Source organism: Hirundo rustica, chromosome 2, assembly GCF_015227805.2.
Source record: "Hirundo rustica isolate bHirRus1 chromosome 2, bHirRus1.pri.v3, whole genome shotgun sequence".
In the NCBI taxonomy this organism is placed as follows: Eukaryota; Metazoa; Chordata; class Aves; order Passeriformes; family Hirundinidae; genus Hirundo; species Hirundo rustica.
Window position 1 is genome coordinate 22,807,898 of NC_053451.1, and position 25,159 is coordinate 22,833,056.

Consider the following 25,159-nt stretch of genomic DNA (forward strand, 5'->3'; position numbering starts at 1 on the left):
AAAATGAGGTTTCCATTTCAATGTTTCATCCAGTTTCATTACAAAGATTTTAAAAAGAAGTGACCCTACAGTGCTGAAGCCAAATATTTGATTTGGGATAAATCAACTAAAATTTTAAACTTCCTCAATTTTCTTCGTTTGGTAATAATCTGAAACCACACAGAGGCAAAGCATCACTCATCTAAGTCTAATGATGCCAAGGAAAATACGCTCAGTGCATGACAGCAGAGGAAAAACCCAGATTTCCATATTAGCTTTGCTGTCCATCCTATCCAATTATAGACATGCTGAAGACCTTCTGTGAGGACTTTCCTTTGCTTTCCCAACCTGACTGAAGAAGTAGCATGCAACAGAATCTGCCTTAAATGTATCAAAGGGTGGCAGATCAGAGAAGATGATAGGTTGCAAGGCAGGTTTAGGGAGGATCTAGCACACAGAAAAGCATGCAACCATGGGGATTATTCTCAAGGCTGATGTTTGATAGTACCTTTGTCCAAGGCGAGGAATAAACTTGAAATGACTGCTGGAAATATTTGACATCGAAATTTCTTAGAAACTAAACAATTTATACAGGCCAACAGAGGACTCCTAGTAAAGTGAACACATATTTTAAAGGGCCAGTGCACGGTTTTACAGCAAGAAGAAAAAATAAAGACATAAAGGGTTCATAAGATACAGAACAATATACCTGAAGGCAGCTATTCAGTAAGAGACTTAAGGGTCACTGTACATACGCCCTGGAAATAGGCTTTTGGTCTGATATTGCAGCAAGGAGAAAGCCTGCCAGCAGCCCAATGAAAAGTTGGGTAATGTGATTTATGCTGTACACATCAGGGTTTTCGAAAGGATTGCAAACCATTCAAAAAGTGATGTGATAGCTGGATATGATCCTACTGAAAGGGAGGTGAGGGAAGTGGGGAATTAAGTATGTGGAAGGCACAGCCATGCATGGTTCATGACCTTCTTATGCATATACATGTCCTGGTTTGGGACAAATTTGGGAGAAAACCCCTGTATAGGATCCCTCCAAGGAAGCAAACCCACGTGGCCCCTCCCTCCTACCGGTCCGGAAAAAAACCCAAAATCGTTCGCTTCGGCAGCACATATACTAAAAAATTGGAACGATACAGAGAAGATTAGCATGGCCCCGTGGTGCTTTGAGACAGGACTCAATATTCAGCACAAACAGAACAGACGATTGGGGATACAGGCATCATAAAGTTACCCTAGGACAATACAGAAAAGAGATATCTGCAAATAAATTGCCTTTTAATCCAGCAGAGGAAGGCAGAAGGATAACCAATGATTAGGAATTAAATCTTTCTAAATGCAGACTTGAAGTAATTGCTTGCATTTTTAATAATTATCTTAGTTAACCCTGGGATAATTTGCTCAAGAATGTGGCTGTTTTCTCTGGCTTAGTCTTCAAATCAAGGCTTTAAGAGACCTTCTTGGCTGGACTGGAAGTAATCACAAAAGGATGGAATGAAATCTCCCTGGACACCTCTACATGGAAATCTGAGATCAAAATGACACCCACCCATGGAAAGGGCAGCTCTCTGGAGGTGTATGGAAATGCATTCTATAGCCCACTGAACTGAAATGAGCAGTTTGAGAAAGGTGGAATGCAATGTACAAAATCTGTATCCCTTAGAGTGCTTTTAATAAGGAACTGAAAGTTAATGCTGTGTTCACAAAGGGAAATTGTATCTCTGTTTAAGGATGACAGTACTGCGAGTCTTTTTATATTTTGCTTTAGGTATCAGACTTAAATAATGTGTCAAAAAATAAATGTGTCAAGGGGTGTGCACACAACTACACTATTTCAGCTGCTAAAGAATTAATAGGAAAGTCAACTACCCCATGAACTAGGGGATTCTAGGATTCTTTCTCAGTCCTTCAAAGCCTGGAGGAATAAGGTAGCAGCAAGAAGGAGACAGCTGAGGGCCAATTGAGAACTTTCCTTTAAGTAGACTTCAAGGCAATCGTCCAGGGAGTGAGGGAGAAACTGCTCCCAAGGAAGGTGAAAGGAGATGAGGGGTTTAGAAAACTGGCCTCGTCTGCTTTGTTCAGTGCTGGGAAGCTGGGAGCCAGATAAGCAGGTGTAGGTTCCCGTGCTGATGCCAGCAGGGGGTTATTAGAGTGGAGAGCACCAGAGCCTGAATCCTGGGAAGCCAGACATTGTTGATGCTCTAAGGAGGGACAGGTTTCTTGAACCCTGCTGGGTCCTCACTTTCCTGAGGGGGAAAAAGGCTATTATTAGTAATCTGACTGGGGTCATAACCCAGCCAGCAGCTGGAGAAATAACAACTACCAGTGTAAACAGGGGAACTGCACTTCAGCCCCCTGTATGTGAGCAGGAAAGGGAGTCAGTACAGGGAGGCTTGCAAATGCAGTGACCCGTGACAAAAAAGCAGTGCCTGGTTAGTCAGATCAAGCTCCTAAAATAGAAAGGAGCTTTTGATAAATAGGTTGGCTGGCCTCATTTGAATCTTCACTTTTTAAATATACATTTTTCTGTGGAGTCCTCAGCAATGTTGCTTAGAAACTGGTGATGCAATATGACACTCAAGCTTAAAAATAAATATTACAAACTATAACATTAAATGTTTTGAACCAAGGCTAAGCTTCCTAGGTACTGATAGGGTTGCAGCCCAAAAAGTTCAGGCTATAGTCGAGATTCAGGGAAGTTCTAGTGCCTGGATGTTGTTACTGGCCTGTGTTCAAGCTGACTTTGACTTTAGCACCTCTGCTTGTCCAGTTTACAGAGCTTCCTGGTGAGAGGAAGGCTCTCACATAGACCCATTTCTTGTTCTACATCTGGTTGACATCTGCGATGGAGACATCAGCCAAAGAGAACAAAATATCTTCTGGACAGGACTGACACAAGTTCTACACCAAACTGATGCAACTGGTGTTATGTCCGCTAAGATGAAAGTGTTATACAGAGAGCAAATGAATACAAAGATTGCCATCTGCCGGCCTTGCAATTGGTGTCACCCAGCCACAGGCTGAGGGGAGTGGTAAAGCCACTGCAGCATGCTGCAGGAGGTCCCTCGACGATACATCTGCTGAGCTGAAGCATCCAGAAAACCACAGGAGCAGTCTCAGAATAGTTACAGACAGACAGACAGATGGTCACAGGAATAGTTCTTGAGATGGTAAGGAGAACGAAGCTTAAATCAGCTTAAATTGTCAGTGGGTGAGGCCAGCATCCCTCTGTTAAAGCGATATAACCCCACTGGGAAGCTGTGCTACAGGCATCTCATAATGCTGACATTGAAGACTGTCCCATGAAGTGCTGTTAGTAACAGCTCCCAAGTCACATGCCTGCACAGCTAAATGAATTTGGCCACAGCAGTGAAGTCACCAGCTGCAAGGGCTTGGATTCCCATCTCAGTTTCACACCTCTGTAGCAGAGGGCTTTATGCTAGCTCAGGTCTGAACACTGATACATGCCACATCCTTTCTCTGGTGTGCTTCCTTTGTCCTTCTCCTTTTGTCTGGGGCACTGCCAGCTGATGTTGAGACTTTCTGAATGAGAGGAAATTGTCTCATGGCTCTCACAGCCCCACTTTGTGGTACAAAGCGGATTCAAGCAGGATAGAAGCTGGTGCTTATGCAACTTCCTTATGCACAAATACTTGGTTTCTTAATGCAGAGCTCCCAGGCCTGATCTCTTTGACAGCTGTTTTGCCCAAATGCAATCACTTATGGATTTGCCCACTTGGAATAAGATCAAGTAGAAATTGTCCTGCAATACAATCAGCTCATTCACTTATCAAGGAAGACTCAGCTCTCCTCTGCATTGGTAGAGGAACTTCAATGAGATTCTGCCATAAAACTGAGCCCACTGATTCAGGAGGGATTGTTCCTTATGCATTTGTGGGAGTCATTATCTATCCTAAAATATCCTGCCTTACAAATTTTTTCTTGCACCCTTTAATTTAAATTTTAAAAATGTTGGTTTGTTTGTTTGGGTTTTGTTAAAGACTTGTTTTGATTATGAAATTGAAGGGGTAGGAATGGAGGAGTATCATGTTTAAAAAACAGACTGTGCCACAGTTCATCTGTAAAAGAGTCTTCCAAAATAGGGCTGTGCACAGTGATTACTTTCAGGGACTGCTTGTCAGAATGCCTTGGGGATAAATATAAAAAATTGCTAGTTACATGGCTGCACACACTGTTGACTAACATTCACTGGTAGTCAATGAAGAAGATTCAAATTCTCTGATGGTTTTAAGTCAGAAAAACAATTAAGCATATACTGAAGTGCCACCTCACTTTGCTGCTTGCATGGCTCAGTGGAGGGAAGGCAAGGCTGTCGGGGGCTTTCCCCTTTTTTCAGGTGGTTTCAGGGTCCTTTGCTCCCCTGCACAGCTCTGAGCCAAGCTGAAGGAAGAGATGGAGTTCTCAGGTTTAGATTTTTCAATGTTGCATACTTCGTTTATTTTTTCTTATCTTACAATTTTCTCAGAGTCCGACAAGGTGTTTGCAGCTGAATGGATTCCTCACGTCCCCCCCATAGCTGGGTTGTCCTTATCTTTTATACTAATTACTACGTATTTCTTGTTTACTATTTCTTACCAATGTCTATCACTATTACTAAAAAGGTCATCTTTACTTTGACCCAATCCTCACTAACTACTTTGTGCCACGTCAATGCAGCAATGGAGTGAGGGAAGGAGAAGGAGAAGAAGAAGGAGACAACGCCCCAGATTCTCCATCTTGTCCCCATTCACTTCAATGCTAGGAACCTAAAATTACTATTTTCTCAACCTGTGATAAGCTAAACTACTATTTTTCACATTCTTGTGGCCTGTAAACCTTCTCTCAGTGTAGGAAGTTTTTCCCATGGACTGAGATCAAAGCCAGTGTCTCTCTGAGCTCTGGGCTGGGGTCCCAAACCCCCCTGCCCAGGTCCCTGACCCTCCAGGGCAACCGAAGGAATGTCCTGGACTCCAACACAAGGCAAGGCGAAAATCGAGGTAGAATGAGAATTTAAAATCTATATCCCCTTACTTCATATCAGATTGAAGACAGTTCAAGTCTGAAAGTGACAGCAGGAAATATCACGTGCAGATAATATACCATTCTTCTTTTCAGGCTGTTTATGCTCACTTGCAAGCACTGATGGCCTTTGTCTTTATTTATAAGTTATCAGTTACATCACAGTGTGTAATCTTCAGTGGAGCCACTCTTTTCTCTTTCCTTCATGTAAACAGGCACTCCTGTGTCTCACTCAGTGGCAACCTTTGGCTCTCCCTCATCTCCTCTGGCCTGAACCAGATCTTCTCTGCCAGACATTTTTGGTATCTTTCCTTGATGAATGGCAGAGGAGGGGGGCACCCACTGCAGGGGGTGCTCTGTCGGGTGCTCCACAGGCCAGGTGTCTAAAACTGGGGAAAAACAGTACAAGTAGTTGGAAACTCAGGCCTCTTTAGTTCTTTTCTTGAAGTAGTTTTCAGCAGCAGTGTCTGCTATCCAGTGTCCACTGGGAGACAGAGAAAAAGTGGACAAGTATTGGCTTAAACTCGAATATTTAGAAAATCTAGACAGAAGCTATGTCATTTAGAGTGAGAAAAAGATCCATGTCCTCCTTTCAGGGATTTGATTTGCTTTCGAAAGGCCCATGCCAGCCTCTGAATACACTCTTTGGTGGGTGAATACAGTTATTCCTATTTCCTTGCAGATTTTTTTTTCCCCTTCTGCGGCTTTTTAGGGGCAGAACCTACTCAATTGGGAGAGGGGGAGAATGGCTAACCTGGTTGGTGTCATCATTCTACAGACAGGGACATGAATTCTGTGACCTCCCTGTGCTACTTGTGGAAGTAGAAGTATGCACAGAACGATGTGGGTGTATGGTTCTTAAACTATAATTCTTGAGGTGATGGCGAATGGTCATCAGCTGCCAACAGAACAATTGTGACTACTCTGGTGATTTCAGCTGATAACACAGGAAGAGGGTGAAAAATAGTGTGAGAAGTCATGACATTGGCCCAAAGGTTGGGAATTAGGAGTTCTCTTGTCTGTTTTTTTAAGTCTTTGACATAATCTCAGCTCAGGTTAGAACTGAACCCTGGTGTCATATGGATATGTTCCCACCAGACCAAAACCTAACAATACGGTTGAAGCCTAATGGTTTCTGTAGCAGAAAAAACCCCCAAAAAATGAAAAAGACTCATCCCTGATAGTGTCTCACATTGAGGAGATGTACATATGCATCTCTTTGCTGATTGGTAATACTAGTACTACTCTTTAATCAAACAATAATAAGAAAATCTGGGGGTTTTTGATGTTGTTGTGGTTACTTCACAGGCAATAAATTCACATAAGCAAAATTGATGCAGAAGGGATTAAGATATACAGCAGAGTTAGGGAGTGGTCTCTGCCAGGCACAATCAGTGTCAGTATTTTCATTCAAGATAAAATACTTTTAAAGGGTGGAAGAACTTATGCACATGAATTCCACATCTCAATTTTGCACTACAGGGTAAGAGACATTTTTCACAGCTATTGACAAAGGACATTCCAGCAACTAGTGAGATCTGGATTTCATTATGTATTTTGGGCTACAGTGCAAAAGTACTATCTGCCAGAAAAAATGTGGTTGAAGCATGTTTTATTAATATATTGCTGCTGCTCTTGGATTATACCCCTGTAGAGGCTCACATCTGAAATGACACATCTCATAGTCTATATATTAGATAGCATTTCAAGGTTTATTTTTGGATGAGTTTCCCTTACAATATGCAGAGGCCATGCATATTTCTATTTTTAAGCATTCAGAGGAAAACCCTCAGTGCCCTTCTCCGAAGAAATCATTGTGGGCTGTTCATGGAGCACATTAGTGCTAGAAGCACAAGTATAACTACAGTGCAGCTAGTTCTTACCATCGAGTTTGGTACCTCTGTATGCATTTTATGATTAGAGAATGACTTTCTATTCCAGACAGCTTCTGTCTAAATACATGGAATAAAACAGTGCAGTGCTGCCAGCATTTCTGTCCAATGAATGGGCTGAGCACTGGAAGTATCAGGAGGCCCAAGAAGACCTGGAAGACTGTCACCTCAGTGTCACCTCACCTTAGAGAGTTATGTTAATGATAAAAACTCCCCGGCAATTCACAATCAAAAAAAAAAAAAAAAAAAAAAAAAAAAAAAAAAAAAAAAAAAAAAAGGGAAATTCTTCTGAGAAATACATGGTAAGGACTGATATTTCCATTGCTGGTTTTGCTTTCTTATCTTCATGTTAAAGGCAGCCTTATATGTGAAGCCACATGTCTTCCTGATATATGGAACACAGCTGCCTTGAAATCAATGGCAAGGTTCCTCTGTTCAGTGAAGACTCTTGGATTTTGCTTGTATTTATGGGATACAATTAAGCTGAAAAGTTAAGAGAAACCACAGCCTTCCAAAAATTAAAGAGGAGAGAGAAAGAAATGAGAAAACAAATATGTGGTGAAAGAGATCCCAGGTGAAATAATTGGTCCAAGTTTTCGTGTCTGGATTTTGTTATTTTTTCCATAATTACTATAACAAACTCCTTCTTCCACCGAAGGGAGGTGACCTGGGATTTTTCCAGTAGCAATGGAAATTTACACACAAATTACCAGAATTGTTAAAACTTTTTTACTCATGTATGTCAGCACTGGGACATTCAATATATAGGTGACATCATTTAGTCAAAAGCAAAATTTTGTGAGCATATTTGTGTGCACTCAAAATGGAGACCAAAGAACCAAAACCCTCTATCTACCAAGCAGAGATTATCTTAAATACTGAGTAATGCACAGTAATGTAGGCATGGGTAAAACATGATTTAGGTATCTAATTTAGTTCAGTTATCTTTGAAAGCCGCATTGTTGGAGTAAGCAAGTGCAATTGACACTGATACCACCTTCAGCTGGCACAACACACCTGCTGCTGTTGGAAATGCCACTGTATTTGGAGCTGCAGTTCTCTACAGTGTCCTTTCTACAGAGGTGACTAATATTACAGTAGCCAACTCACTTCACCTCCCAAAACAAATGATTTTTTAATCTCCAGAAGCATAAGCGTATATCCACACTCTCCAAAACCATCTGGGATCTGCCTCATCTTTGCTGGATATACAGGAGATGATCAGACACTCAGTCCATTTAATTTGTTTTCCACAGACTTTCTTCTCTGATTTCATTTCACTAGGATTATAGTTTCTAACCCTTTCAGAGCAAAAAAACCAACCAAACAAAAGCAAACACAAAACACCAAACACCAAAAAAAACAGAGAAAGCAACCCAGTCCTATTATGGACTAACAACACTGCAATTTATCAAAAACTACTTACTGAAAAGTACCATTTCACTTGTCCACTAATGCCCCCCACCACTCCTTGAAAACTCTCCATAAATATCTATTGCCAATACTTGTCTGGTGCTAAAACTCTAGCCAGCACTCTGATCCTATTTGTCTTTAACTTCACCCTTGGAAATCTATTATTACATCAGAAAAAAACTTATTCTTGCTAACTGCTAAGAATTCCTGCAAGGAGTTTATGGTTTCATCCATGGTGGCTATTAGTCACCTGGCTGTGGCCTTGATTCTATTGTACTTGCATTCTAAAACCTAGGACAAGAAGAAATTCTCCTTTTCAGGGAGATTATAATCTCTATTGAGACAAGGTGGTGAGATGGATGCAGGGCACAAGGGGCAATGAGAGTACGAAGGCAGGAATGTCACGCCATTGTGGTGGGACACCAGTGGCCAAAGTTTTGTCAATTAGCTCAGTGGCAGTGGTGTGGGGGAATTTTAGCTGAGAAGAGATTTTAGGGATTTTTGAGGAACAACATGAAGGAGAAGAATGATTGCTATTTTTCCCAAATGTAAGTGACAAAATGTGATGTTATTCATCAACAGCAAAAAGCAAAGGGAGCCCAGTACTGAACTAGCCTTCCATTGCTTAGTTCATTTAAGGCAAGATCTCAAATTTTTGTGTTAGGGAAATATTTCTTTATTGCTGTACTGGTAGCCAAAAATGTCTGACATCTGCATGACTAACATCTGCATGTCATCATTCACAGCCAGATGGTGGGCTATAAAATGTCAAGAAATTTTGGTTATGGAAAGATCAGCAGCAGACTGAAACACACACCAGAACTATTTATAGAGGGGGAGATTTCATTTTCTTTGAGAAGAACAGCACAAGTGATTGAGAGACTGAGAGACTGACTTATGAGGAGGTAGTGAAAAAAGTAGGTATGTTAACCTTGGGCAAATGACCAGCCATCAGCCTGTGATATGACGAGGAGAGGAGGAGATTTCTTGCTGTGGAGCCTAGAGCAATGGGATCACTGGTCAAAGACAAGTCCAGGGTGAAGATTTGGAGGCTAAGGAGGAACTGTATGAAAACTTTGCAAGTAACTTTCCAAGGGAGATAGCAAGAGCTTGTTGTGAATCACATAAATCTGAGCTGGCCAGAGCACTAGAGGATCTCTTGCTGGCAGGGGATTAAGTCCCAGATGACTGTATTGGCCTTTTGTGTCTGCTCCATCTCAATCTGGCATTCCAGTCCTGGAGAGTGTTGGGTACATACACACATCCCGTGTTGAAAGAAGAGGGAAAATAGGAAGTGCCCACCCAAGCTCACGGGTGTGACTTGATCTTTTGTAAACATGAGCCTGCTGACTGCAGAACAGGCACAGTTCTCTACAAGGGAGCTGGGCCATGCCAGGCTCACACATCATCAGCAAACTCATTAACTAAACTGTACAGGCACAACCAAATTGTTCTCCCTTCTAACATTTGCCAAATCTAATGCCTCTAGTGCAGCTGCACAGCTGTAACTGAGTGCACACCTCAGAGGCGGGTGGCAGTGCCATTGAAATTAGGAGGTAAATTCAGCTGATACCCCTGGTCCAGGTGAAGTAGAGAGATGGGATACTGACTTGATTCCCAAAGCTCCCAGCAGAGAGGCAAGATAACTCCTAGCTTTTATTTTTCATATTGTTAGGGTTCCATCAGCTAATCTTAAGTATTAATAGCTATATGACCTCCCCATAAAATTTTTGGAAAATCAGCTACACCACAAGTTTTAAGGGAAGGCGGTGACTGAATTCACTGCTTGACATTAGAAATGTGCCTGACAAATTTTCCAAGTTAGGGATGGAAACAGCCCCAACTTTGCCACTATCCGTGGTTTCAGCAGATTAGCTTGGTATTGAATGAGTGTGTGGCTACATTTGCAGGAGCAGCATGTAGGGGCTGTGGTAGAGAGAGAAAACAGATGATTTCTATGTGTTGATTCTTTCAGTTTTTTCACATGTGAGTTAAATATGCTTAAAAGAGACTGGAGCTGGTACTCAAACCTGTTTTAGTGACCTTGTAGACAAAAGCAGGTTCTGTGGGGCATTGCCCCGTAACAGAGCAGCCTTTTACACAACCTTCCCAGCCCTGTGGTTCACCACTAAACTGCACCGTAACTGTTTCGCAAACGCCATCTAGTGCCACACGGGGATCCGCGGAGCACTCAGGATGCTGCTTTTCTCGGATTTTGTTGCAGTTGCACAGCCAATGGCTTTGCACGAAGAAAAAATGTTTACATTTAACAGCAGTGACAATTAAGCCAACAGATAGGAGAGGAGCATTTGATCCATAGGATTTGAGCTGTTAGTTTATTCTAAATAGGGAAAAAAAAAAAAAAGAAAAAAAAATAGCATGCTGAAGCAATAATCACTTCCCAGGCAGTACTCAGAGTCCTACCCCAGCTTCAGGTCTTGGTGTAAGGCTTCATGATACAAAAATTCCCCATTGCTTCTAGTGTCAATATAAAAACTACCTCTATTTATGTTCCATGGAAAAAGAGCCCCCAAATAAGCATACTATGTAAATTATGCTGGTGCTCTTTTAGAGCAAATTAAAATACCCTTGACTTAATCATAGGCCTATTAAAATGGAAGCCTTACTGAGAAGTTATTGATGAGTTCCCCACTTGATGAACCTGCTACATAGCCAGCTTCCAAGATTTATAAATCTCTGAGGAATGAGAGGGGAGGAGAGTGATACAGTCTCAGAAAAACCAATAACCTCCTTCTATAACCTTTATCTGTCTAGAAAGCAAGAAACCATTCCCCCCCTACTTTTTAAAACTTTAATATTTTGGAAAGTGTTGGATTATTGGTGGATTTGGGTTTTTTTCAACTTAATTATTTTAAAAGGACTAATGGAAACCTTATGCTTGAAAACTGTAATAATTTGGAGGAATGGTGAAGCCCTTTTTATCCTGTAACAAGTTCATAACTGAATCCTCTCCCTTTCTAATGGTAATTCTTACTCTGGTTCTCCATTTGCCATTCTTGGACAAGATATAAGGAGAAGTTACTTTGCATCTGCTAAATTCTTCCCATCCCCTCCCTTTTGAAGTGTTCTGGTCATTTCACAGCACAAATGTTTGGTGTTATGTTTTTTGCATTGAACAGAAAGTTTTGGAGCAATCCCTTAATCAAAACCAGACATCTCTTCCCTCATCCTTCTCTCTAGCTGACTCTCTATCCAGAGGGCTGTGTGATTAAGGGATACGCTCTTCTCTCAGCAGCACCCAGCACAGGCCAAACTCACTTGGAGGGGAAAAAATGGTACTTAAAACTTTCAACTCCATGTGTGTGGGGGAAAAATGAACACATTCTGCCCAGAGGAATTCTTCATCAGCTGGGCTGAATACTAGGTGCCCTCTAGAAGGCAGCCTGTAGTTTGAGCAGAAGCTGTGAGGATGCATGCAATGCAGTGATAACCATAAGCCACATTTGTGTGATAAACCTGTTTTACTTATAAAAGTCTCTGCCCACAGATCCATTTCTGTAGGTGGTAAATTCCCTTTCTGTTATTCCAGGGAGCAAGTGTAATAACACACTATGTAACAGGTCGGAGATCCATGTGTCTAGGCACTGCTAAGTGTTTTTATTAGAATCAAGTGAGACAATGCTGAACAATGCCATGGTGCCTTCATTTAGTACATTCACTGACCCATCTCAGGCCAGTGTTTTTATGTGGATCCGTACAGGCTCATATAAATACAAGCCTCAGTCCCTGTCGCGCCATTCACAAAGGAGATATTATGGCAGTGCTGTGGGTTTTTTCCTGTTTCACACATCGTGCCCTGTCTCGGAGGATAATGTTGTCTATATCTATTATTTCCTATTTGAGTTCCTAAACTGAAGGAAGCAGACATTTAGGAATATGTAAACCTCTGCAAGGCCAAGGCACTTTTGAATACAGCCTTTGCCTCATGACAGCCTTTCTGTCAGACACAGTCTGTAAATAGAGAAACAAGTTCGTAAGAAATTTGGTGGTTTTCTCTGTCACTCCTTCTATTTAGAATTGACTCCAACAATGTCAGCTCCTACTCCCTTTTAACCTGCACAGGACATGGACTCAGATCTGCTGTTCTTGAAAGTGGGTTTATCTCTCGTCATTGCTTCTAGTCAATAAAACTACGCACAAGAGGGGGAAAAGTACATGAACAAACATGTAGATCCTCCATTCTTATGTAGTTCTTGAAAAGCTTCCTAAGGATATTACACAAGTTCCATCATTCTAGTTTGGAAATACATGGCCTATAAAAGTCCTGTTAAAACAGCCAGTCTTAAGAAAATGCGTATTTTTAACTCTGGAATACATGATTCATTTTTTAAAATATATTTTTTCCTGTTGCTGCTACTTATGGGCCTCTTTTCACCTCCTCTGTGTATTTCTGCATTTCTGTCCTTAGTGACAAAAGATAGGATTCCCAATAACGCAGCTTTTCCATCCCATAAAATGCGACAGTATTAGCTGTGGGTTTGCTGAAATGCCCCAAAGTGTCCTGCTCCCTTTTACTGAACATGTTGCATGGGTAGCAATGCAGCCCTGATGTCAAGGAAGGTTTTTACAGTTTAACGAGCCTGGCAGGCAGCTGTGCATATAAAAGGAAACCCAAAAAGGATGGAGATCCAAAATCACACTAGGAGGGCAGCAGGCAGAGCACAGGGTAGGCTTCAAAGCCAAGCAGCAGCTCACCCAGGCCAAGTGGACTGAAAGAGCATGGCCTTGCCTACCAGAGCATAAACATATTGGCTGATGGACTGGTAACTGATGGCAGGATGGAGGCTATAAATTGTAACTCACCACTAAATTCTCCCTTCTCAGCACCTCTCCTTCTACCATGATCGTGGCTGGGAAGCTTTTTCCTTTGGTTTTAAAAATAGCTCTGTATGCACTACTGTCCTAACTCTTCACACACTATTTTTGAATGTGTTGTCATTTCACCCTTTTTTCCACAGGATATGACCCCCTTCTCCCTTTCTCTCCTCCTCCCCTGGCTGGGAGATTGGAGTTAAACCTGGTTATGAATGACTTATTTATGATTGCTGCTCTTTGCCCATTTCATTTCCACTTTGGCAGTGGTCAGGCCTTACATCATTGCTCGCAGCACCCAATGCCAGCATGACAAATCTGAGATGGCAGTGGCAGTCCTGGATGTGAGAAGACTGACGCTTCAAGTTCAGAGTTTGAGTCACAGCTCAGTTAGAAAATTAGGAGTTCTGATGAGGAAGAGCACATTGGAGAGCTGGCCTAAGCAATTGACTTCAAAAAGAGCTTAAATTTGTTTGGACCAGGTCTTGGACCTTGGAGCCTGCCTTAATCTTCAAGGAAATTTTATAGGTCCAGAGAAGAATTAAAGTCAAGGATGAGGACATGGACTGCGTAGTGCATTATGTGAACTCCAGATGTAAGTGAAGAAGCTGTACACTCAGTCTTCTCTCGAGCTCAGACATCCCAGGTGTCTTCCTGCAGAGCAGGCATAGCATGCTTCATTGCTGGTGTCCTCTGTACAGCAACAGCTCGTTACATTTTCTTCTGTTTCTGAGCATTGTGCAGATGGTGGCATGAAGGAACCTGTTACCCCAGGGAATGCTGTAATACCTGTAAGGTACTCGGATGAGTCCTGTCAATGTCTGTGGAGCTCTGTGGTCCCAGATGGATTGAGAGAAGAGAATTTTGTTTCCTCCTGAAAACCAGGGATAAGGAATCTGTAGGTACAGTATGTTACAATATGCAGCCTTGGTGACCACAGATACATTTTCAGACAGTGATTCTCTAATTAAAGGGAAGGTGGTTTGAAGATTATGTGATTCCAGCTTATTTGTAAGATTGTGAGAGAGCAAAGCTAACCATTAAAAAAAAATAATCACCAAAATACCAACATGAGCAGAATTTTTCAGGGGAGGAAGCAAAAATATCAGAGATATTTGAGTAGATATTTGTGTTCCACCACTGCACTGGTTCAAGCTGAAGGAAGGGAAAAGGGAATGGAAAGCCTTTAAGGAATAGCTCTACATTTCTTGAGATATGGGCTATTGCAAACTTTAAACAGTGAGGTAAACTGAGGATCTTTGCTATGTTAACGCTGGATTTGGCATAATTCATTACTGATGATGGGAAATGCAGCTACTTGATTTACCAGGAACAAAAGAAGTGAAAGTCCTCTGCGATGTTTTCACTGGGCTGAGATTGCCTTTGTCAGAATATTTGCAGATGCCAGTTAGGACAAATGCTTACGGACATCATCCACCTGCAGTGCTATTCCTCTCTCTGTTGAATGAGGTGCTAGAGGGATTCCCAAGTATTCATAAAACTGCTTATAAAGGGTAAGAGGCAAATGGGAAAGCTGCAGAATACAAGTAACCAGTAATCCAAGAGGATTCTGTGGCTCCTCTTTGAAAGAACATTTTGAGAGTTTTTCCCTGTAGGAGAAACCACTAAAGATATATATGCACAGCCCAAATCCCCTTATTTGGGACAGCATCAATTAGCTCCTTGTGCAATGGAAGCGAGAATGAACAAGAAGAGAGTAGCTTCTCATTTGTGTTGTGCACTGTCCAATTGAACTGGCTAGCTGAAACAACTCAGACATATCTGAGAACTCTTTCATTTTACTCATTCTTTTCAGAACAAGGGTGAGTTGTGGAGGAAATGGAACCATCTATTGAATCACAACATCTGATAGAATATCCAGAAATCCAGCCATTTTCTTGGTTTATTACCTGGGTAAAAAGTTTATTTATATGAAATACTGGATTGCTTTGTGAACTACTCCAGCAGGCCAAGCCAAGTTGGTCTTCCAGCACCATGAATTTACGTCCTTGCTGTGGCTTCCTGCCAGCATCCTCTCCATTGAACTTTATTTACATTAGCTCTGTAAAACATTACTTCATTCAAGTGTCTGAAGTGAAGCACTCACTCCATGCACTTTGTCCTTGACTGTTGCCAGCTGGTGAGAAGGTAGCTGGTTGCCTTTCCCACCTAGACCCTGCCATTCTGAATGTAATGAGAATTAAAGCCACTGATTCACTGGGGCTGCTCAGGATCCAGTTTTAAATTAAGTTCACAGAATCACAGAATGTCTAGGTTGGAAGAGACCTTTGAGATCATCAAGTTCAACCCATGCCCTAACACCTCAACTAGATCATGGCATCCAGTGCCACATCCAGTCTTTTTTTAAACACATCCAGGGATGGTGACTCCACCACCTCCCCGGGCACACCATTCCAGTACTTTATCACTCTTTCCGTGAAAAACTTTTTTCCTGATGTCCAACCTATATTCCCTTGGTGCAGCCTGAGACTGTGTCCTCTCGTTCTGTCAGTTGCTGCCTGGAGAAGGAGACTAACCCCCACCTTATCACTCTCTACAACCACAATTTAGGAAGTTGTAGAGAGTGATAAGGTCACTTCTGAGTCTCCTTTTCTCCAGGCTAAACAACCCCAGCTCCCTCAGTCAAGGTGTGGCCTGACCAGTGCAGAGTACAGGGGAAGAATGACCTCCCTGCTCCTGCTGGCCACACCATTCCTGATCCAGACCAGGATGCCATTTGCCCTCTTGGCCACCTGGGCACACTGCTGGCTCATGTTCAGCTGCTGTCACCAGTACCCCCAGGTCCCTTTCCTCCTGGGCACTGTCCAGCCACACCGTCCCCAGCCTATAACGCTGCAGGGGGTTATTGTGGCCGAAGTGCAGGAGTCGGCACTTGGACTTATTAAACTTCATCTTGTTAGACTCTCCCCGTCCATCCAACTGTTCCAGATCTCTCTGTGGAGCCATCTTACCTTCCAACAGATCAACACATGCTCCCAGCTTAGTGTTGTCTGCAGATTTACTAATGTTGTCTTACCTACTACAAATGCAAAATATTGGACAATTAATTCCTTCAACTAAGATTGAAAGGTAAATCCTTTGTTTAAAAAATAAATGCCTTCAGCAGGCATTGCCTTTGACATGAGATCTTGGCACCCTTCAGTCCATATACTGGTAAACTAATCTGGTTGATGGTTCACTGCATTTCAGTTTTGTTTTGTTTTTTTTTTTTTTTTTTTTTTTTTAATTCTGTAACTTTCAAAGCTCTTTACAAAGTGGAAGATTTTTCATTTTATGGAAGGCAGAAATGGAGGGAAGAAGAGGCAGATCATGTTGTCTAACCTAGTATAGATCCTCATGTGAAGCATCTCAAGTTTGATGAATCAGTGGGATGGTCCCAAGGTCTCTTACTGACAGAATGAAGACAACTTCTGTAGGAATGAAAGATAAAGGAGGTTTGACTCTCTTTGGTGTGCTCTGGTGCATAAACGTTCAAAATGGAATTAAAGTCATAAGTTCTTCTACATGGTCTAAAAGGGCTTTCTGGAGGTCAAGATTTGCTCTCTCTATTTCAAGAGAAGATTTGAATTAGGATATTTTTATTTTTAAGTTTGTTAAATAGTTTGGAAATGAGATTTCTCAGGGAAGTGTCCCTGTTTTAGAACATGTAACTATTTCAGTGTTAATATGTGGACAGGGGTATAGCAAAAGTTTTCTGATCTAAAACATAATCTGTGTTTTGGTTTACACCAAAATGGTTTACAATTTTATGATGGTTTACAAACGTCATAAAGTCACCCTAGGATAAATCTGCATGTCATTTCACTTGCTGGCTTAGTGCTCCTTCCTTTGAAAAGGACAATAGCACTTACCATTCAACACCAGGGCATCAGGGCTGTGTGAGGAGCCTCAAGATGCTTGGATACAAGGTTTGAAGGAGCTAGTAACTACTGCTATGTCTCTTGGTATTATTGCTTCAATTTTATTCCTTCCTCATTCTTAACCTGCGCAGATTTTATCTTCTGTCTGTGGAAACCACAAGCAGAGAATAAGAATAAGGAAATGTTTTCTTTGCTCTGTGGGAGCCAAGCAAGGGAAATTTGTTGTAGGGCTGTAGGGACAGTCAGCAATGAGAACTACTGGCACGGCCTTCTTCCCTAGGGTTAAAAAAAATCTCTAAGCCAACAAAAGTAAGTTTCTCCATTACTGCTATGGTACCTACCAGTGGAGCATTGCTATTCATCAGGGTATCTCTGCAACACCTCCAGGATTTGAATGAAAAATTAGCATAAATTAATGAAAATTTGTTTGTTTAAATTTGCTACACACATGTTTGCACCTACGTGGGAAGAAACCATTTCCTTAAGCCAAAAGCACTGTAGAACTGCAGTTTTCATGGAGGTACCTCATCTCTCCCTCCTGGGCATGCAGGCAGCTGCTGCCCTCTCTTATATCCAAAGAGTTTCCCAGTGCTGTGAGCCTGGGATCTCTCTGAAGCAGGTCTCTCTGAATCTTAAATGTACCAGCTCTCCTGCCCTGAGAAAATACATCCTGTTAACTGATGTTAACATGTTAACTGATGTTAACTGGTACACCCCTGGAAGGATTCTCTTGGAGAAGGTGCAGGTGACAACAGTGAAGATGTATTAAAACTTGCCCGGGAACTTGCTCTTATTTTAATGAAGAATACATTGACTACTTCTGTCTACAGGGTCATGGCTGGTCAGCAATGAAGGAACTTAAAACAGTCTGGAAGCCCACTTGGACCTGTCAAAGAGCACTGTGATCACTTCTGTTTATTTATTCTCCCCTCCCTTCTCTTTGGTGTAGATTAGAGGTAAAATTTTCCAGAGAGTGGGTTCCTCATTAAGATTTCCGATACCTCCCAGGCTGCAGAGGCTGGGATTACCACATGAAGGGCATCCTGCTATTTTTGCCTCTGGTCCAGGCCTTTTGAAGGGACCCTGGAACACTTTACAATAGCACAGATTTATGAGCACTGTGCAGCCTGCCAGAGCCTTTCTGAGATACTCCTGTAAACCAATTATGGGAAACTGCCTCAGGTTTCTGTCATTAAAAATACATTCTTAGCATTTCATGAACAAAGCTTAGTTTCCTCCTTCTGTTCCTATAGGATATGATCTGTTTCCTGACAGATGTTTATTCTAAAACATCAAGTGATTGTTGCTGAGGAAAGTAAGTGAAAAATGGTGTGTCACCTATGATGAGTCACAATGTGAATCCTGAAATCCCAGTGTGATCTTAACTCCTCCAATACTCAAAAAAATTACTTTTTAAGATTTTTTTTCTTACATTCATCTAATTAGAGACTGGGCACTTGGAGTTCTGTAGTTTGTCGTCAAGCCTTCCTTTTCAACACTGTCTTAGCATGGCTTTTGACCAAAAGCCATTACCCACCCACTGGCTACTTGGAAACCTGAACAAAATGAGCTGATCCATCCAACTGCTTGCGCCTTGCTGGCTCTTAGATGCTACCACGCGGGGTGGCAGGAAAGGCAGACAGATATAGAAAAAACAAGAGTGGCTGTTGGCAGGAGTGGAGCGCTGGCTCACGAGGGCAGGTGCCACAAGGAGTTTTGGCTGGATTGCGTGTGTGACAAGGGTGCTGGAGCACAGGGCAGGCTCTGTGTGCATGGACCATGTGCCTGCACGCAGATATACATGCTCTCCATGTGCTCATCATAAACACTGCCCTTGGAGACACTTGCTCCCTGCATAGGCAAGAGCACAGGGGCAAGATGGAATAAAGACACCAAATTCAATTCATCCCCATGGAGAAGACTGGGGCACCTTCTGGTTCAGACAGGTGGTGAGGTTATCACCATTTACCTGATTATCTAAGGCCAACTGTGCTGCCAGGATAGGGTATGCTTCAGATGGCCTAGCCTGTAATTACTGTATCATTAATTGCTTTCATTACCTCAATGAAAAGCCTGACATACGTCAAGTTGTTCACCTGAGCTATAACTTAAACTTGCATTTTGCCAGTGAGCGAGGTATGTGTAAGCACTTCAGCTTTCTGCTGCTGTTGCATGTAGAGGGTATCAACTGGTGCCCCAATTCTTGTTAAGACCTGAACTCCTTGTGTGTGTTTTAGATGTGATGTGCATGTGCATAGTGCTCACACAGATCTTGATTTTAAAGGAGGTGAAAAGTCCAGGGTGGAGTTCTTCCCAAAGCTTTCAGCTGGTGTATAGGTCAAGTGCCAGATGATCTGCTACAGCACAAGGCTTTGAACTGATCCCTGAAATTCTACAGCCATCTTCCTGCTATAAGGTTTTGAGCTGCCAAGTAAAGTGCACTGGGAAAAATAATATGCAGAAGGATGTCCATATTTTCCATCTGTAAATTCTTAAGACCAAAGATTCCAGAGGAACAGATATATCTGTTTTGGAGTAGTATTATTACTGAAGTTCTGATTCAAATTAGCCCCCTGAAGTTCTGATTTAAATTAGCCCTCTCTTCATCTCCCCCTTTACTTTTCAGTGGGGTTTCTTGGTTGACTTGTTAATTTTGATTTGTTTTTTGGGCTTTTTGTGGGTGTGGTGTTTTATTTTGTTTCTTATTTTTAATCTCTCACAAGGCATCTAGGTTAGTAATGCACGCTGGCCACAACAGGATGTTTACAATGCAGTCTTCTGCTGTGCAGATAATTTTTCCCCCTACAAGTGATGGGTCTGGAATACTTCCTCAGAGTGAGATAGATGCAGGAAGAGAATCTGAAACCACCCTCCCCCCCATGCCACACATGCACAGAAGAGGAAATACTGAGGTTTTCTGTGGTGTGAAGATTTTAGGGGACAGAAGGCCTCTTACGAATGCTGCTGGAGATGACAGCAGCTGCAGAGAAGTCAGTGAAGAAAAGGGCATTGACAGATGAGGTGAAGGCAGATGCAGGAAAGTGCTGGTACATGCTTAGATGAGCTGAGGTGTGTTAGAAAGGAATTGCAGGGTTGACTTCCTGTATCTCATCCCATGAAAATGTGTGCAGGCAGGGAGGATCCCTTGCCAGCATGGATGGTGGTTAACTGATTTCCATTAGCTGAAGCTCTGTCTCTTGACATGATAGCTTTCTACTCGTTCTTGCCATTGGTGTAAATGATTTTAAAAAATGGGGGATCAGAGAAATGGGCTGCAAGCCCCTGGGAATACTGGAGAAGCAGCACAGCACAGCCTCCAGTTTGAAGTGGGTGTAGGTGAGGGAGCAATTGAGGTGTACAGGGTAGGGAATGATTTGGACAAGCAAAGAATTATTGGTGGACTTATCTGTCTGTTTGTGCATGTGACCCTTCTGATTATTTTTCCTTTTCTCAGCAGCATAGTCTGGATCTAAGCCTGTTCCAGACAACCTTAACTTTCCCCTTCCTTATTTCCCATAATAAAGGTTAAAAAAAAAAAAAAATTAAAAAATGTCAAATGATAAACAAGTTGTAGGCTCAAACTTTCCTTTAGAACTTTGAGAAAAAATTCCCTTCCTTCCCTCCCCACTCAATTTCTCACACTCTTCCAGCCTGTTTTGGAAAGATCCTCAGTCTTTCCTCCTGAAAGCTGATGTTTATAGATGGATCCAGCAAGGGAGACAGAGAATTCCCACAGAAGAATGGGGCAGAGGTGTGTGCATCCCTGTGATTTTTCTGGAAGGGGAAAATGAGGAAGGCAGGGTAGGCTACTTTGCAGCTGAGGTCCACCATGTGTGACACCGTGCCAAACAAACATCTCAGCTCAGAGCCCAGAAAAAAATAAGGGATTTGGATGGCTTTTGGACTGGCTTATGAATGTGCTGGAGAGGCTTCATTCTGGTACAAGGCAGACTCCAAACCCATCACCAGCAGTACAACAGGACTGCCTCCTGTTCCAGAGCCAGCAGACACCAGCTTGAAGAGCATTTCCACTGTGTTTCTTTGCACAGCATGGACAGCATGGACAGCATGGACATGCCTTTCTGCTATACCCTTGCTTCACAGTGTGTCAGTGTGGCTGTGATCTGATGCCATCATGCTCCTTTTTCAGCAGCAGGAGAAAAAGGCGTTTTAGTGACACTAAAGCTCATGAACCACAGGCTCCTCCACTCCAGCTTTTCCACTGATAGGGCACTGACTGCTATCACACAGGGGAAGACCTGTCTCATTAGTGACTTTTTTGTGAAAGCATGAGTTGATACAGCCCTGGCTATTTCAGCTTCTTCCATCTACTTCCACTCCAGAAGAAACCAAAGGCAGAAGCAATACATTTCATCTCACCTAATCCATTTCTGGCAATATGGAATAACTCTTACTATAATGATGATTTTTTGTGGTATTTCCTACAGAGTAAGTGCTCTCCCTTCCTTTTAAGTCCGTTCCACTCCCTGACAGACTTCTCTATCTTATGTTAGTAAGAAAGAGTCACTTCTGGAGCTGAAAGAGTGATAAGAGGCTTACAGAACATGAACTGGGAGTAAAGACTGAGAGAGAGTTTTGTTTAGTCTAGGAAAAAGAACGTGGCAGGAGCAGAGGTGGGAAATATGATAGTGTTTGAACATTTTCAGGGGTGTTATAAAGTGATCTGTTCAACAGATCAAGATGGGGTACAGCAAGGAGAAATCAGCCTAAGTTCAGCAAAGAAGACTTACATTAGATGTTTAAGAAAGGTAGGAAAAAACCTTTCTAACTCTAAGTTAGAAAGTAGTTAAGTAATGGCTGTCTAGGGACTTGTAGAATTACTGCTCTTACAAGGTTCATGAGAAGGCTGGAGAGGTAAAGACTGAAAGAACAGGATCCTGAAATTTTACTGTATTTCCACAGTAACTTTTGTGGATCACTACCGATTCAAATTCTATTTAGCTTTGACTAGTTTCAGCTGCTTGCAATCACCTCTTTTCATTTTCTCCTCCCCACCTTCCCACATATAGGTGTTTTCCTGTATCCTGTACTCCTCTTGAGCCGTTTCATATTGCCAGATGAAAAGATTGAGTGATTTTAGTGCTTCTGTAATTTCTGTACATCGAATTTGGACATTGTCATTGTAAAATAGCAAAGCTCAGCATTTAGCTGTTGCTTTGTATGGCTTCTAGCACAGCAAGATTTTTGTTTTTTCTGTCACTGAAACCCCAAATGATCATAGAACCTATGATTCTACAATCATAGAATATCCTGAGTTGGAAGTGACCCACAAGGGTGGTCAAAAGCCAGCTCCTGGCCCTCAACAGGACCATCCACAAGTCACACCATGTGCTGGAGAATGTTGTCCAATCACCTCTTGAACTCTGCCATGCTTGGTGCCCACTTCCCTGGGGAGCCTGTTCCTGTGCCCAACCGCCCTCTGGGGGGAAGAACTTTTTACTGATATCCAATCTAAACCTCCCCTGACACAATTTCAGGCCATTCCCTCAGGCCCTGTCACTGGCCACCACAGAGAAGAGATCAGTGCCTGCCCCTCCTCTTCCCCTCATGAGGAAGCTGTAACTGCAGTGGGGTCTGTTCTCAGCCTCCTCTTCTCCAGGCTGAACAGACCCAGTGACCTCAGCCCCTCCTGATATGGCTTCCACTCAAGGCCCTGCACCATCTTAGCCCTCCTTTGCACACTCTCTTGTATTTCTGGTGCCCAAAACTGCAAACAGGATTCGAGCTGAGGCTGCCCCAGCTCAGAGCAGAACGGAAAATGCTACAGGAGAAATAATATATATAATAATAATTATCACTATTATAACTCTTCTACAAATAACTCAGTTCTATCTTTGGCTGCAGTTAAGCATTTAAGAGAGCCAGGGATGTTTGTTGCATTGAGCTGGATGAAATATTACCTCTTGGCTGTGGCAGGATAAGTGCAATGTGGAAGGTACAGTATGTTTCAGTTGAAAGGTCTGTGACTGATTATGTGAAGCTGCATGAGAAACGCATTTGGTGTTTTGTAAGTATTCACCAGAGAGCAGCAGGTCAGCAGTAAGATCTCATGCTTTGGAAGGATACACTGTGCTACATGCATTTTTGAGCTAGTGTAATCAGGTTTTTTTTCCATAGGAATCCACTGAAGACATGTGATGCAACCAGACCTCATCAGCTACCCACGTGTCAGCTACCCACATTAGCTGCCCAGTGAGGCAGGACCAGCACTGTAAGTTTATGTGTGATCAGACCCTGACCATGAACGAAACAGATTGGAGGAAAAAGGAGAAGAGAGGGTTAAGTCATATCTCCTGCTTAGCTACTCAGTGTCTGTAAGCAAACCACAATCATCCTGTGCTTGACTTTCCAGAGGCATTACTGTCCCTAATGAGGAAGAAGAGGCTTAGTTCCTCCTTGGTCTGCATAGGACCACACGCTGCTTCTGCATTAGCAGCCAGACTTACAGCCCAAACAGCATCATGTAGCCCAGCAGAAAACACAGCCAAGCTTTCCTGTGGGAAAGCTGGCAGCCCTCAGGGACCTCCTCTAAGTCCACCTTGCTCCCTGCTTCTATCCAGGCAGCCAGCCTAGAATCTCCTGACAGCCCCCCACTCCTTAGTCTGGGTCTGTGACCCTCCCATCGCCCTGGGCACTGACTGTCCTGGGGCTGCAGCCCTTGTGGGAGCAATGTAGCCCAGCAGGCACTGGGACAATCCCTTCAGGGGAGCAGTGTCTAGCTGGGGAGTGTGTGTGCTGAGCTCTTGAACCACCTCGGTGTCCAAAGCCAATATCCTCAAGCTGAGGCAAATCAGAAGTTAAGGGCTGCTTGTGAAGGTTGAATTGTGACATTTTAAAGGACACTGAGACTCATTCAGTGCGTGCTTTGGCAGTGTGTCCAGCCTGTCACAAACATGTCTGAGCTAGTGGCTGAAGGTGAGGGAAACATCAGCCCTCCTAACTCAATGTATGTAGACATTGTTTGGAGGTAATGGGGAGTCAGGACCAGTGACCGACGCAGAGATTTCCATGGGAGAGTATCTGGCATTAGGTGATGGCTGCTCCACTTGGATTGAACTGCCTCTGCCCAAGTTGTGACATTTTGTAAGAATGATGGTCAAGATTTGGTGGAGTGTTTGGTTTTGAGGCTGATGTGTAGATAATGTGGGGAACGTGCCCTTTTTGAAGCATTTCAACCTGAACACGTGGCCTCTTTGCTCTCCCTGCTTTCCAGAGTCCCCTAGAGGTGTAAACCTTTCAATGGTGCTTCCTCCTCCACTTGCAGTTTCCCCCCTCCATGGAGATACTTACCAGCTGCTGCTTTTCAGGCTTTTCAGTCAGTGAGGCAATAAGAAGAATTTCAATATAAACTGGCCCATAGGATGTTGATGACATTTCCCCCTACTGTATTTTAGACCATGCTAGCTCAAGCCATCTTGTATCTATGCAAAGTTAGTGCCGACAAGGCAAGCTTTGATCTTTCCAAAAGTGCAGCAGTGTACGTCTGCTGTAATGTGATGTCTCTTCTATTATTGCTGAGCCTGGAACACAATAACATCTTATAGAGGGCTTTGGAGTTTAGACTAGAGCCCATTTATTTATTTTGCTGGAGCAGTGTCCCATAAGGAAAATCCCAGGCTGGGTTTAAAGAGCCAGACAATGGAGCAGCCGTCACATTTAGATGTTGCTTTTGAAACAATACACTAATGCTACATCACTTTGCTCTGTTGGGTTCTGCTTCTACTTGCCAATGGCAGAAATCACAAGATCAGAATTAGTGAAAGGCCTTTAGTGATGTTTAGTGCAAAGCATGTTGAAAATGAAAACACCGACTCAACTCTGCTGAAAAAGCAGCTCTCTGGTTCCTAGGTTTCTTCTCAATCAGTGGATAGAGGCATTACCTCACACTCAGTACAGAGTCAGGCAATGGGCTCTGTGTCTCAGACTTTTGCAAGAAAATACTAACGTTACGCTTACAGTAAATATTAATAGTGCCAAATGTATGTCAAAAATTTAGACCATCTGTTACCATGGAAAGGGGCTTGAGACCCCCAGTATTTATAGAAAAAGAAAAGAGACGTGTCTAGTCTTACTGTCTGTGAAAAGAATCTTAAAACATTTTTAGAATCT

The 25,159-nt window shown here is 42.7% G+C and overlaps 1 non-coding gene across 1 annotated transcript; it reads left to right on the forward strand.

Annotated features, from left to right (window-relative positions):
* Window positions 1-1,086: 1,086 nt before the first annotated feature.
* Window positions 1,087-1,149, forward strand: LOC120749721 (U6 spliceosomal RNA). Its single transcript, XR_005699771.1, has one exon. It is a non-coding gene; the product is annotated as a U6 spliceosomal RNA (small nuclear RNA).
* Window positions 1,150-25,159: the final 24,010 nt, after the last annotated feature.